Raw genomic sequence first — 15,559 nt, 5'->3', positions numbered from 1 at the left:
TTTCGTTTATCCCCAGTTGTCAGGTAAGTCATGAAATTTTTAAGGCACAATGCCTAGGTTATGTTTGGAAAAACAAAACAAAAACTAAATCTTATTGAGAAAGAAATATTAACGAGGATAGTGTTGTTCTGATGTTTTTTCTTTCTTAAGATAGAATTCTGAGGAAACGACATGCTGTTCGTTTGGTTGGCATTAGGGTTGAGTTTGGTTGGTGCTGAATTTACACCGGGATGCAGCTTCTCTGGTGGTCAATGTCTGTATACAGTTCAACTTGGACACCAAGGACAGTGCGAGAAGACCACGGGTAACCCAGTCGATCAAATACTCATTCGTAGTGAATTAAGTCAGCTCCAGACGACCGTAGCATCGTTATCCAATCAGTTACAGGCACTCCAAAACAACCAAATCAATATGGCGAATGACACAAGCGGTGACAAACGTGTACAAGCCCTGGAGCTAGAGCTTCATCAAACTAAACAGATCCTACTGGATGCAACTCAACAAATGAAAATGTTGAGAGAAAAACTTGGAACTACGTCCAGAGAACTGAATACTTGTAAAGGTGTCCTTGTTTTACAAACTAACAACGTTACAATTCAACCGAGTAAGCTATTTTTTGTTTATTTTATTGTTTGTTTTGATAATTCTTTGTTTATTTGTTTTCTAATTGGTTCGCTATTTTTAAAAAACAAATAGTATAGTAGGCACACAATTGATCCTTTTCTAACATGTCTTGATGTTTTAAAATGAATGTCACAGTATAGGACAAACACGAGCAGACATTGCAGAGATAAGATTTGAGGGTGGGGGAAGTCGGGCCGATACCAGTTCTGCCCCCTACTACTAGTATCTTAATATTTATAGTTGTAGATGGAAACCTGAATATGACATTCTGTGACTTTCAAAGTAGTGATAGATTTTGTGGATTTGATACAAGCCATACTAGTAACGGTTTCAAGTGGAAACCTCATGGTGGTTCGATCGCTTATCTAACAGGACCAATAGAAGATCATACTTATGGATCTCCTCGTGGTAAGATAAACATTTAATTTTAATAAATAAATTCTACCAGATGATAAAAACTAGGACCTAGACTCTCATGTTGGGAGAAAACAGAGCACCCTTCCAGGCGTTCATTTTTCATTCATTTATATTCTTAGCGATACCCTCAAAACTCAAATTTCTCAGATTTCCGTAAAACAAACCCGATTTATACCAGTATTGACTTTTGGTGGATGATCGCACGTAAAAGTTGCATTCAGATCCTTGGCGACTAATCATCAAAAGTACATAACCTGAAAAGTTACACTGATAACTATAAAGCTCTATCGAATATTTGTATATTGACAATATTTTTGTCGAGATAATACGAGATATACCTTGACTGCAATAGCCACATCACGAAAGTTTACAAATTCAAAGATTTGATTGGATTGTACGCTAGCAAATCAAAGTTCTCCACAGAAAGTCTGTTTACAATAAGCCACAATGTTTACGTTCTCCTTGCCGAGGGCCTTCATTGGCCTTATCCGCTAGCGTAAAATCCAATCAAATCACTGCATTACCAAACTTCCCTGATACAAGAATAGTGGCTATTGCAGTCAAGGTATTAAACAGTTTGTTATATTGTGAAGATGTTAAATGAATGACACGTTGTACTTTTTTTAGGAAGTTATATGTATATGGATGCCAAAAATCATCCATCACATACGCAAGGAAATCATACGTATACTATGACGTCATACACCTTCCAACCCTCGCCTGCAGCGTGTATAAGATTTTGGTATAATATGAATGGCAAAGATGTACGGACTCTTAACGTATATGCTAAGGTATGTCGTTACCTTTACCGTTACTTTTACTGTAAAATTACTTTACTACTATTACTTTACCATTACCTTTACTTTACCATTACCTTTACTATTACTTTACCATTACCTTTACTTTACCATTACCTTTACTATTACTTTACCATTACTTTAACTTTAAAATAACTCGTCTATTATATCTTTATCATTACTTTGTTATTACTTAACTTTGTTATTACTTAACAATTACTTTACTATTACTTTACCATTATAACTTTACTCTTTCTTTTGCTATTATTTTACCAGTGCCTTTATACTACTTTATCATTACTTTGTTATTACTTAACAATTACTTTTACCATTACTTTGCCATTACTTATACTAGTACTTTACCATTACATTTACTAGTACTTTACCATTACATGTACTAGTACTTTACCATTACTTTTACTAGTACTTTACCATTACTTTTACTATTACTTTACCATTACTTTTACTATTACATTGCCATTGCATTGCTAGTATTTTACCATTACCTTGACTATTTCTTTACCACTACTTTTACTATAACTTTGCTATTACTATTATTGTATGTTTTATCAGAAAAATATATTCGTGTTTTCAGATTGGTAGTGGTAACGGTTATCCGATTTGGTCAATGGATGGTAACCATGGTCAAGGTTGGCATTTAGCAGAAGTTAATTTAGATTCTGAGTATACATCTTCAGCCTATCAGGTAAATATAAATGATGTTTAGATATATATGACTATAGTATTAGTATTTTGTGAGAGTTTCTAATTAGATGTGCTAGCCTTGAGCCGTTCAACGTATTTGGTTCCTGTGGTGTCTCCTCAAAACATACTATTGAGCAAGTGAAAATGACTGGTAAATCGTTGGTTTCAATTGAGATGTTGTAGCTTTATTATATACAATCGATGATATTGGTAGCTCTATCGTCGTCGGATCACCTGGCACTGGCATAGACCCCCATACCATCTCTAGCTCAGTGAGTAACTTACATCATAGCGATTACCAGTTGCGTATGGTTCCGAAAGAGAATACCGGTTATAAGTTCGAAGTAAAGTTTCATGCAACTGTGTCGAGAGTTGCAGAACTCGTGCCACTTTCATTATTCACAATCATACGCAACTGGTATTTGCTATGTTGTGGGGGGTACCTTTACATGCAATGCCAAATACATGTACACATGTACATGTACTCTTATTCGCAGCCACACGCAGCTGGTAATCGCCGTGGTGCGAGGGCACCTCTAGATGTTTTTGTGGAGATTTTATTTATGAATTTATATCTGTAGATTGTTGTGGAGGGTATCACTGATTCGTATGAAATAACATGGCCTTCTCATTCGTTTTATAATATTTATGGAGACATTGCTGTTGATGACGTGTATGTGTATAATACAACTTGCAAAAGTAAGTAATGTCCAGCCTTATAGTGGATCAACTAGACTAGAGGAGCAGGTCCGGGAGCCCATGGACTAAAGTAGATGGGAACCTCCCCGTGCTCTCCTGCATTTTTTCTGGGGGCGGAGGCTGTAACCAGTCCCTACTGCTTATAATATATAGATCTATTGCTTGGTTTCTTGAAAAACATCAACCACACAATATTGCAATCTTGATGTCACTCTCCGATTGAATAAAATCCATTACTAGCAGTACAATTCCGTTCGTCATAATCTTGTCAAACGTATGGCAAAATTGAGAGTAAAAGTTGTATAGGAGTGGACTCCTCCAAAGAGAAGTACCATCAGGTGTTTGACATCATTAAAAATACGTAATGTGGCGGGTGTCGCTGGAGGTACGATGTGCTCATCCTTCGAGAACACCTGATAGTACTCTGCCACTGGGCCAATCACATACGACATACATAGTTTGGAGAGACCACATACCTAAAATTGTTTGTGTTGTAATAATATTTTTATCGTGGCGTAGAAACCAAATTTCGAATAGACCTAGTTGGATGAATGTTAAAAGACGTAACAAGTACCTTGATTACAGACCCATGTCTCCTACACCTTTGCAATTTTCTTGCCGTATAATTATTGACAGTTGACGCACAACTGGTGAATTAGAAGATGAGATATAAAATAAATCATACAATCTTTTGCTGTAGGTGTGCCATCTTGTCCAGTTGGGTCAGTTAAAACGTCACTCCAGAACGTTACATCCTGCTATACGTTTCACGTTACACCAATGACTTGGTACGAGGCAGCCGAGAGCTGTCGTTTGGAGGGAGCCAATTCGGCTTTAGTTAGCATTACGACTGCTGAAGAACAAAAGTTTCTGGTGGATCACATTAATGGAGACGCAGGTAAAAACTTGCCTTTCAAATATATAGTTTGTAAAACTGTAGCATGACCATAAGCAAGACGTATTTGGCCCTGTAATAAGTTCACACAGTCACTGTGGTCTTTATAGATTAAAAAGAATAGACCTCCATCGTCTGATCCAGACCTTTGGTTCTTATTTGTGGTTGTATTTACTCTAATTTCTCATAATTGCCAAAACCCCGTTTTAAATTCCAGAGTGGTGAATTGCTACATTTTTACGAATTAAGTTACATGATCTAGTATTTACGTTAATGTTTAAGTCTTACTTAAAGTCTGGTGAGTCTCTTTGACTTTTAATCTACACAGAATCGTTAGGGTCAGTTCAGCTTACAAACTATAACAAATGGCAATCTGATTGGTGTGTTTTTAACGTCGTATGTGTTCTATTTCAGCTTTGAGAGCTTTAAGCACTGGATATTATACAAGTGGTAATGATGAGAGATCAGAGGGCAAGTTCGATTGGACTGATACAGGAACACCATATACCTCTAAATACACAGACTGGCATAGTGGACAACCTAATAATGTAGCCAATGACCAGAACTGTCTGCTGTTACAGTATGGTTCTGAGGACTATCAATGGGGTGACATATCCTGTACTACCAAACATCCATTTATTTGTGAAACAAGACTACCGAAGGGAATGAATTAAAATAATTATACATGTATTGATTTGTTTAATTCTGAATCCGTACCAAGTATAACCCACTGTCAAAGTATTGAATATTTCAACTTCCGTATATTTTGGAAAATTTCAAAAGCAATAGTTGATTATGGGGTAAAAGACCTGCCAGACCAAACCAAACCAAGGGAACGATCCAACATTCATTATTAACTGAAAGTCTATATAGTTATTTGTTAAAAAATATTTATTTCAATGATTATAAATAATTATAATAATCAACAAGAAGTAATTAAAAAAGGGAATAACTTATTAATACTATAGGGAATGTCAAAATAAAAGTTCAAAATTCATCAGTAACACGTTTACATTTATCAAAATCTCTTGGATAAGTTCGAAAACTTGGACTCGATAGCCAAATGTCCTGGCCATAACTAATTAAAGAAATTAAAAATATAAATATGATATCCTCAAAAGATATCGCTTATTTGATATCTACGGTAAAGTTGGTTACAAGGTAGCTACCGTTTGAAGTCTATCAAGGCATTGCAATATAAGACATATAACTGAGTTCAAAGACAACAGGATTTTGCCTCAAAAATAAAAAGACCTTAGTTACAGCCCTGGAGTCTGCATGTTGTGATTATACTACTTGGACCTCAATTTGAGATTTTAAATACAGCAACTCAGACAGTCATCTTCACAATGGGCAATCTATTACAAACTTCAACAAAGTTTGTTCGAAGTACATTCTGACAGGCTTTTTGAGCTGGTGTCTTATTAAGTAATCTTGCTATACAGAAACAATCCCTTTAAAGTGGTAAGTTGGAGTACAATACTGCTATTTCTATAATACTTTGTGACAAAATACAAAAAGAAAGTGGTGGATATGTGGATATTGTTGGTGTATATATGTAGGGTTAAAGGGAAATTAAGGTCTAACTCATTGCTTCTTGACAGGAGCACTTATCAATAGCAGACTTTGATGAATGACTTAAAGAAGGATGCAATTACATTTACAAAGTATATATTCATAACAAACGTTTTTGATTTCATGATATCTTGAATAATTCTGAGGAAAAAGTTGTTGATCTTGTCATACATAAAATGAATAGAATGAACATTTAGATTAAAAACATATTTAACTTTCATTTTGGCAATTTTTGGCAGACAATGTACAAATCATATTTATATATAATCTAATCTACTTGAAATACAGCTCTAGATGTTTTGTTTTATTATTTGGGGTTACTGATAGAAACTAACAAAGCAAAGAGTCTTCAGCAGTAGAATTCCATTACATGCTTTCTGAGTTAATAACTTTGATTACCATAAATAGAAATATTGGAATATTCAAACAGACAACTGACCTATTCTCAGCCTGCGTCCATACATATGTATTGCACAAGAAACAAAAAACAAAAACAAAAAGTTCGTAATATATTAACATTGTGAAGATGACCCAATTCTACTCGTTAGATTTCATTCATCTGAGATGAAAGTTAAGATGTTATTATTAATATTTAGAAATATAGAACAGTGGTTTACAGAAAGATCACATCTGAAACTAGTTTGTGTGAAAATTCCAACAAGCCTAGATGAAGTCAAAGCTATAAAGTTGGAGTTTTCAAATGGCGAGATGTCACAGGTAGTTACCACTTAGTCGCTTTCTGGTTTTCCTGATAATACTAGTTTTGGATACAAAACAAGACAATTTGGACACAGTGGTAAAATGTCCAATATTTGGATCCTGGATGTATGAGCAAGAATAGGTAAAATATACAATTGGTTTGGAATGATATCATCCATCTTCTTACAGAGTAACTCTCCCCCAATGGAAAGGAACCTTACACTTGAACCTTAGTTGTTTGGTTTTCTTTCTACATGAGAATAAAACTGTTGGTATGAGCAAACATAACATGTAAAGATGGACTAGATTTCCAGCTGTCGTACTGCTTGTAAAGTTTTGCTTAAATTCGTATAAGTTTCTCGACTAGTTTTGATTTGAAATTCTGTAAATTTCGTTAAAGTTTCACCAAATGAAATTATTCTCTTCTGTAGGAAACTTCGTAACTGAAACAAAAAATGTTATTTTTAATTTATTTTAAAAAATACCAGCTCCTTTCAAGCTTTCTAGTTCTTAAGAGATAATAAGATTATTTTACCAACATGATTTTAATGGTTTTCAAGGGCATCAAAGGTGCCATGTCATAAAATATAGTCAAAATTTGCATTTTTGGCATTACGAAAATGTAATAATCTTAAAGAATACTCTTTCAAATTGAATAAAATGCAAGTTCAAAGCCCTCTAACTTTTTCAATTTAACGCCCTGATGATGGTCTCTTAAGTTCTGCAGCCGTCACTGAATCACACCAGACTCTATGCCTCAATTTGATTCCCAACTCACCTCTATACCAGATGATAGGATTATTTTTACTAATAAGGTTTTAAAAATCTGAAACCATTGGGTTAGTGACCAATTTTATCCTATTGATCCTTTGAGCTAAACATTTTATGATGTCACCATTGCAAACGCTGCTAAATATATAAGGACCTTTACATCAGTGACGTCATAAAACGCTAAGTTTAAGTGGAATTGCAGAAACCAGAGACATCTGTTTAAAGATTGGAATGGTTCAAATTGATGCTTGGTCCCAGATATGCAAAGTTTAGAAAAACTCTTTACAATCCCTATAAATGCCAACTCACCTCTATACCAGCTGTATCTGAACATTTATAAAACTGTTTTTCAGCTTCCTGTTTTGCTTCTTCTGCCTGAAATAGTTTTAATACTACCCTGTATTTTATTTTTAATGGCCTATCAAATTTTACTGATTATTACTTGGTGAATTTTACCCAAATTTCTTGTTTTTATGGTAGCCACGATTCCCACTTGATTGGGTAAATTGTAACAAACGCAAATGATGACGGACATAAATTAAATTTTAAGGACAGAAACTAAATTTTTTCCATACTCACTGCTTGTTTTTTCAGAGGTTTGGCTTTTACGTAGTTTTTATTAGCTTCTTCATAGCTTAATAATAGACATGTTCTTCTAAATAGCATAGCCTAAAAATAAATATCACATGATATAAATAGGTATTACTTTTAGGGGGTGAGAACCGACACCAGGCCGACTTTTGTAAGCACTGGCACAGGCATCAGAATTATTCTTACCATAAGGAGGATTTGAACCAAGGGCACCTAATTGAACTTAAATCAAGGAGATATTTAGAAGATTATTCATTTAAAAGTGGCCCTCACATCGTAGTGATGACCAGTTGTGTATAGTTGTGAATAATGAAAGTGGTCATGAGTTGTGAACATAACTCACAACTTAGTTACATGGAGTCTTTGAAATGTATAACTGCTATTCTTATTTACAACCATACACAACTGGTAATCACTATGATGTGAGGGCCACATCAACTCATACAAACCTTGACAGATTCCATATATCTATTATAATAATCTAGAGTATTTCCTAACGTCTTTTCATCATGATCATTACACTTTTCTTGACCTGCCTAAAATTGAAAAAATAGCTATTGAATTAAGAAACCAACTACTATCGATGTTTATTTTCACAAGTAATTTGTAATAAATTAACAGTACTCTCATGTCTATCATGTGCTGCTTACGTGACACTTGACAGGTGTTCAAACAGAAAGGGGCATAACTCTAGTTATGGAATGTCATGTCATGTTTCAACTATCTGTAAATCCGATAATGGAAATGTGGGTATACCCGGGGTTCCACTGTATATTTTAACTCACAATATAATTCCTAATTATTTTCTTTTTTCTAAACTTTCCATCTTAGAAGTTTTGGGTTTTTTTCAAGCAAAATTATCAATTTAAAATTTAAAATAGACATTACCCTTTCATGCTCTAATCCAGAACTTAATGCTAATAAAATTCTGAAAAAACAAAATATGATATTTAGATATGATTTTGGTCAATTTTTTTTGGAGAAATGAAGCACAGTAACATAGGCTTTAATATAGGCTAATGTAGAAAGACTGCCATGCAGTGTGCAATAAGGGAAATTTTACTCAAACAGCTGATCTACTTACTTATATACATTAACAGATTTAGTATCTTTGTAACCATCAGATATTGTTAAAAAAGCTGATAAACTTGAAATACAGCTACATAATCCTGGAACAATTCAAAAACTGAAACATTTTATGTGTTCAAGCCAGTGGGCAATCGGAGAACTTAGATGCTTAGATGCCTGGCAATAGTACAGCTAGTCTAAAAGCGTCAACCAAATTCATAATGTTTTCAATATCTGATTTGTCTTAAATCATAACATACTTACGTAATTGAGATGATATTACATTGTGAAAATTCTGAAATAAAAAGTAATGGTTTAAACTTTGATTTGTATGTCATATAAAAATAATTTCAACTGTATTGGAAATTTCTCAGTAGACCCATTGACTGTTCTTGTTGGATATACACACCATTTTATAGTACTAATTCCTAAACAACAAAGTAACATGAATAGATTATGTCTTGATGACAAAATGAAAAGTAACGCCTGGTTTTCAACTTGGTGGTCATTACCCCCCAAGATGTTAATTTTGAGGAGGCACTTTGTAGTCTAGCATACAATATTTGGACAATTATAATTTAAGTTGTACTAATCAGTCAGGCTATATTCTCCAACATGAAAAAGATTGCAGGGAAAACCTAAGAGAAAATCATAAAATAGTAATGATTTATAGGGGAGGAAAGGGAGGTAATGCAATCGTTCAATGATAATGAAAGGGGTAAGAAAAAGAAAGAGGCTCTACAACTTACAACTGAGGTTTCTTTCATAGTTTTGGAATAATCTGTAGCCCAGTCACGTGTTTTTTGGAAATATTCATCGATATCTTTATGTCCACTTTTCTTATAGCCTTCTACTGTATCACTCAACATAGAGAAGATACCTTTCTTTACTTTACTTCTTACTGGGGCCTAGAATATCAATTTCAAACAAAACAAATACTAACGATCATCGTAAAACAAAACAGACAGCTTATTAACTTTTCACATGCCTGGTGCCATACAAAATGTGAATTGACCTAAAGATCGCATTGCTATAAAATTAGCTAAGGTATCTCCTATTTTATTTCTTATTGGGGCCTAGAATGTTGGTCAACCATAAAATAACTTAGATTACTGAGGCAGTCCTCGGCCAAACCTCTTGGCATTGATCTTTCTCGTATTATAAGATCTTTGATCAACAAAGAAATAAACCAACAATCTTGCTCCTTTATATGTGTACACACAGTTTAAAACCTAAACTTGAATTGATTTATCTAAATATTTATACCTGAGTATTTGTGAGAAATTCTTCTAAAACATGGGAACTACCGAATGCTGGATGGTTGATCATAGTGTGTAGATATCTATCAATTAAAATATAAAATATTATGTTTCAAATCTTCCAGAGAAATAGACAAAAGTAAGGTGACCTACAGTAAAAATTCAGATCTAAACCTGGTATTCTGAAATGATCTTAGTGCAAGGATATCTTAAAAACAGTGTTAGAAGTTAGGATTAAGAGACTTACTGTTGTAAATTATGACAGTCACTGGTAAAATCGTCTGGTTGTAATATCTTACTATCACTCCCAAGTTGTTGTTTTGATTTATTTTCAGCACTTCTTGGATCAATCTCTGGTCGATTCGGGAGGGGTGGAATCTGAAACACAATGACATTTTCCAGTTGCTATTGAAACGTGATGTTTAATGGCGCCATGCAGTGTGAAATGAGGGAAATTTCGCCAGTACAGCAGTTCAAGAATATATTTCTGGTCTGGAGAGATGGAATCTGACAATATAATCTTGATCTATGCAGGGGTTCAGCCCTGGACAAAGACTAGCGAGTCTCAAACTCATTGAGCCACAACTTACAATTATGCCATCAAGATTATTCTGTGTAGTTAAACAATGATGTAACCATTCTATATCCTCATAAATACGATTTAAAATCATTCCATTGACATCACCAAACCGTTTTGCCATAATGGTGAAGTTAACGTTTTCACCATCTTTCACAGCGTTCTCTACATCAATAGTATATAATGGACAAAATGGTGAGGACTTCTCAGGAGATGAATCTGTTGAACTTGGATCATATTCGGAAGATTCATCCTCTTTCTAAAGCAAAAGAAGGAAAATAAATTATACAAAAAGCAAAAAAAGGCCCCAAAAAAGGGGGTGTGTCAAACCGCTTGTCAAACTTGAAACTCTGATTTTCGAGAAGCATGAATTGAAACACCAGTGAAAAATCCCTTTATCAATAGACAAGCCTTCATTGCAAAACTCCGAAAAGGCCTGTCAACGCTTCACTAATGTTTTCTACTAGAATTTAATCATTTTTCACAGTACCTGCATTTTTCTAGAACTTATTCTATCAACAGATGTCGCTCTTCTTTATTTATCGGCTGTGTACATTTTCTAAACTAGTAACAAAATGTTTTGTTATTTTCAAAATGAGAAGAATATTTCTAATATTTTAAGTAAAATTATTGAAATTTTCATTTAAATTTTGCCGATTGAGATAAAAATTTTCAATCGTGAACTCAAACTCATTTATATTGTTTCTTCATATCATATTTTTATGGTGTGATTTTGTATAAACCAACTGGGATCATGCATTGTTAGATGTGTATTTTATTTGTAAATTTGAAGAAAATGGAAAAAATTCCCTGAGAAAACATCGCACTGATTGATTGAATTCATTATTCAGTTGATTGGTTTTTACCCCAGATTTTGTTCTGATTTTTAGATGTGAAACCAGATTTTGACAATGGTTGCTCCCTTCACATGTCATAGTGGAAACGCCATATTTATTTTTAGGCGCGTTCCAGTGTAGTCTGGATTTTTGCAGTTAAAACTGATATATTCCAGACAAAACTAAGATATATTGTGAATAATTGTTACCATGACTATTCTGCTTTCTTATAAATCCCATTGACAAACGTAAACATAGTCAAATCCATAATACAAGGGGTAAGGGAAAGTGGGGCTTTTATCCTTGCTGGTTTTTATGTTTACATTTTCATATAGGCTAGATCTTTATACTATTATCCAGCTTATCATTTCACAGTTATGTTTATAGAATCACATTTACATTATTTAGCCACTCGTATTGTACTTGTTTGAATTGAAATATTCAATACAAATAGTCCTAGATTGTCTCTGTGCTTATAGAAAAGTATTATTTTGATTTTGGAGAAAAAGTATTTTACAGTTAGTTACACATTCTTTACTTAAACCAAATACTACAGAACCCTATTTATCGTAGATTAACGTTAGAAATTAACTATTTGATAATGCCAAAAATAAAGTTTATCTTCACTTAACGTGCAAGTTTAGTCGTACAAATTTTCGAGAAACCGTGTCATTGTCACGTTAAATTAGTGGGAGGGAAGTGTCTTGTTTCATATGAAGAGTCTAACAATATCATAACTATTATTGTTATTTATTAAAAGACAAGAAGCATATATTGGAGATTTTAATTTTTTCCATTCTTAGCTCACTCACTGTGGACATAAAACTCCATTCTTTTTTGTCATGAGTTAATTTATGGTTGTTTCAACTCTTTAAAATGTTAAGGTTATTACGTAATTCAATTTCAACTCTATTTTTGTTAAATAACTAGCACAGCTGTTGACTTAGAGTGCGTACTATTTGGCATAAATTTGAAATTTATTTTTCTATACGTGCAATCCATATATATAAAAAACTTTTTAAGATAAGAATTACTTAAAATATCTTTATGAAAATGTCATTAGTTAGTTGTTTATTGTTTAAAGGTTCCCTCCATTGCCTTCCTACCAGTGTTATTTTGTGATATGTTCCTGTTGGTTTTTCTTCTTTTATTTAATTCTTTATCTTTTATCTTCAGATTGTTGATTATATAGCAGTACTGAATAACATATTAAGACAATGTTTGGAAGTTTTGGAAACACGTCTACGAGTAAGTATTCCTGATTCCTGGCAGCTTTCAAACTCATCTTGACAAAAGATCTGAAATCTGCAGTCTGATTGAAATTTGACCAAATTTTGGTTCCGTTATTTACTAGCTTTTAATTTTAATTAAGCAACTTCTTTTTGTTGACACCACTAGCCAATCAAATTTCTGCCATGTCCATCGCTTGGATTTTAAGGATATTAAGGGAGGGGTTATTTCAATATGTGGGTGTGAACTCAGAACTGCATAAGATTTATTGTATAATCCAGAGAAGATCCTGTCAGTCTTGAATTTTGACTTCTCTGTCTTGTATTTTCATGAATATTAGTAAGTTTAAATTTGATTTTACTCTTTTCTTTTGCAGATACCTTTGGAGGTTTTCAATCAGGTAAGTACTGTATAACTGAAAATATAATGATGTATATAACTGGAGTAAATGTGGAACAAAATGTAGTGAACCAAAATGCAAAAAACAAATCTCACAGAGTCACAGCTCGATAGATATTGACAATAATTCCTACTTTATTTATTTGCAGGAACTTCCACAGGCTTTGGAGCTACAGGATCTACATTCCCAGCAGCAAATAATACACAACCAGGTACCTTGTTCGGCACCAATAATGCTGCATCTCCAGGATTGTTTGGTAACAAGACTTCATTTGGAGGAACCACAGCGTTTGGTGCTACCGCTACCCCTAATACAGGTAGTAGTCTGTTCGGAACACAGGCTACACAATCATCCACATTAGGTGAGTGTTTTGTTTTCTGTCCTTTCCTACAGGGACGTAAAACTCCATCCATTTCATTTCAGTTATTTCCCTCAGGTTTTGGGCTTGCATGGCACGAATCTTTTTAAATATAAGATGCATCGCAAGGTGTACATCGACACTACTAGTCACTCAGTAGTTATTGGCAACTCGCCCTGACAGATCAGGGGCTAAAATCAGTCGATGTACGGCCACTTACAACTGTCTTGTTGCCCTCAATCAACTGTCTGTCGTCCATGTTCTAGTTTTCGGTGACAATCATTGCTCTTGTCACCTGGTGTACACCCGTCTGCAATTTCAGACAAAATAAACACGCAGAGCTGCAGTCACATGATCATTCCGGGGAAATGAACATACCCTACTTCACTATCAATTTTTTTTTTTTTGTTGTTCTGTAGGATTTGGGTCATCGAATACAAATACAGGTGGTTTATTTGGAAGTACACCTCAAACTCAGACAGGCAGTTTATTTGGTCAGTCATCTGGTAGTACAAGTAAGTCTGAAAAAATCAGATTATTATTCAGCTGGATCATTTTTTGCATCTTCATACTTTCAAAGTTCTTCTGTAAAAGAAAAGTAATTTGATACAGCATACATGCTTAATACGTATAATGTTGAGTTTATGGCTGCATTGCATGATACAAGAAAGGTGGCTATTGCAATCAAGGTATTTGATGAAGTTAGCAATAGCTTGACATTGTGAAGATGTGATTCAAGAAAGGTGGCTATTGCAAACAAGGTATTTGATGAAGTTCATAATAGCTTGACATTGTGAAGACGCTTGGCCTGATGAAGATTGGATTGGTGGTACTGGTATTATTAATATCCAGATTAAAAATTGAGATATGATGTTTGATTATTGCTGATTTCAGTGTTTGGAGGAACAGTAGCTGGTACATCAGGTACAATAGTTAAATATGATCCACCAACAGGTCATGATTCTATGTTAAAAAATGGTCAGTCCACCAGTATTTCTACCAGACATCAATGTATCTCCGCCATGAAACAGTATGAAAACAAATCTTTGGAGGTAAGCTGATTTTGAGCTTTCTGATGTTAATTATCCCCCAAAATACAAGTTTTAAATGACCATATTTGGTCAGTCAAAGATTTGCTGTCCACTTTGCTTGTTGATCTCTTGAATAAAAGTAAAATCATCAAATAGTTATTTTGTGCCGTTAATTGCAAGACATAATTTCTACTTCAAAAAATTAATTGGCATCAAAATCCATCCTGTTCTATCAAATGAACTCTTCTAAACACTGTATCATGTTAATAGAAAATGCACATGTGTAGTAAAGTCCATTAAAGATTGAGGGGTGTCAAGTAGAGACGTGGTTTACAAACTCGATACATCAACATTAATTAATGTCATTGCTTTAATTACAGGAATTAAGATTTGAAGACTATAGTGCCAATAGAAAAGGAAAGCAGCAACAAGCAGGGGGAGGATTGTTTGGTACTCCTGCAGCAACGTCTCAACCATCTACAGGATTTGGTTTTGGAGCCGGTGCAACGAATACTGGCTTCGGTACAACTAGTGGTAAGTGTGTGTTAAAAATCCCATAACAATTGAAATCCAAAAAAAGTATGCTAATGTTGATGTTTTGGCAAATTTTCCCTATTGCATACTGCACGAAGTTGTTTGTTTTCATTAACCCTTCAGGTTCAGAAAAGTGGCCCAGTTAGTTAGCCCTTGCTCGCTAGCCTAAAGGTCCAGGGTTCAATCCCGGATAGTGGCTGTCATGGAAGCCCTGTGTGCTACAGGCTGTGCATGTTAAAGATCCCTCGACATTTGGAAATCGAAAAATACCAGGTTAAAACCGCTGTCCTGGCAAAATGTCCCTCATTGCACCCTGCATGGCGTTGCCCGTCTTTACTAGCCCACACGATGCAGAAAAGTAAGACGTAAAACTCCATTCATTTCATTTCAGGTTCAGAAAAGTAAGAAAAAAAAACTCATTTAATTTTATGTTGGTCTTAAGTGTTTCTTATCAAATTTTTCTTTTCAAATTTCAGGATTTGGTGCCACTCCT

At 34.3% G+C, this 15,559-nt stretch overlaps 1 protein-coding gene across 1 annotated transcript in view; it reads left to right on the top strand.

The window, feature by feature from the left end:
• LOTGIDRAFT_204198 (hypothetical protein) overlaps positions 1-15,559 on the top strand; it is a 106,974-nt gene that overhangs the window by 27,567 nt on the left and 63,848 nt on the right. Inside the window, exon 5 of the mRNA XM_009060430.1 lies at positions 7,718-7,740. The gene's annotated coding sequence lies outside the window, so the exon portion shown is untranslated. The remainder of the gene's footprint in view (positions 1-7,717; positions 7,741-15,559) is intronic.

This window comes from Lottia gigantea (assembly GCF_000327385.1).
Source record: "Lottia gigantea unplaced genomic scaffold LOTGIsca_42, whole genome shotgun sequence".
In the NCBI taxonomy this organism is placed as follows: domain Eukaryota; kingdom Metazoa; phylum Mollusca; class Gastropoda; family Lottiidae; genus Lottia; species Lottia gigantea.
The sequence above is the reverse complement of the archived record's forward strand: the minus strand, read 5'-3'. Positions and strand labels throughout refer to the sequence as shown.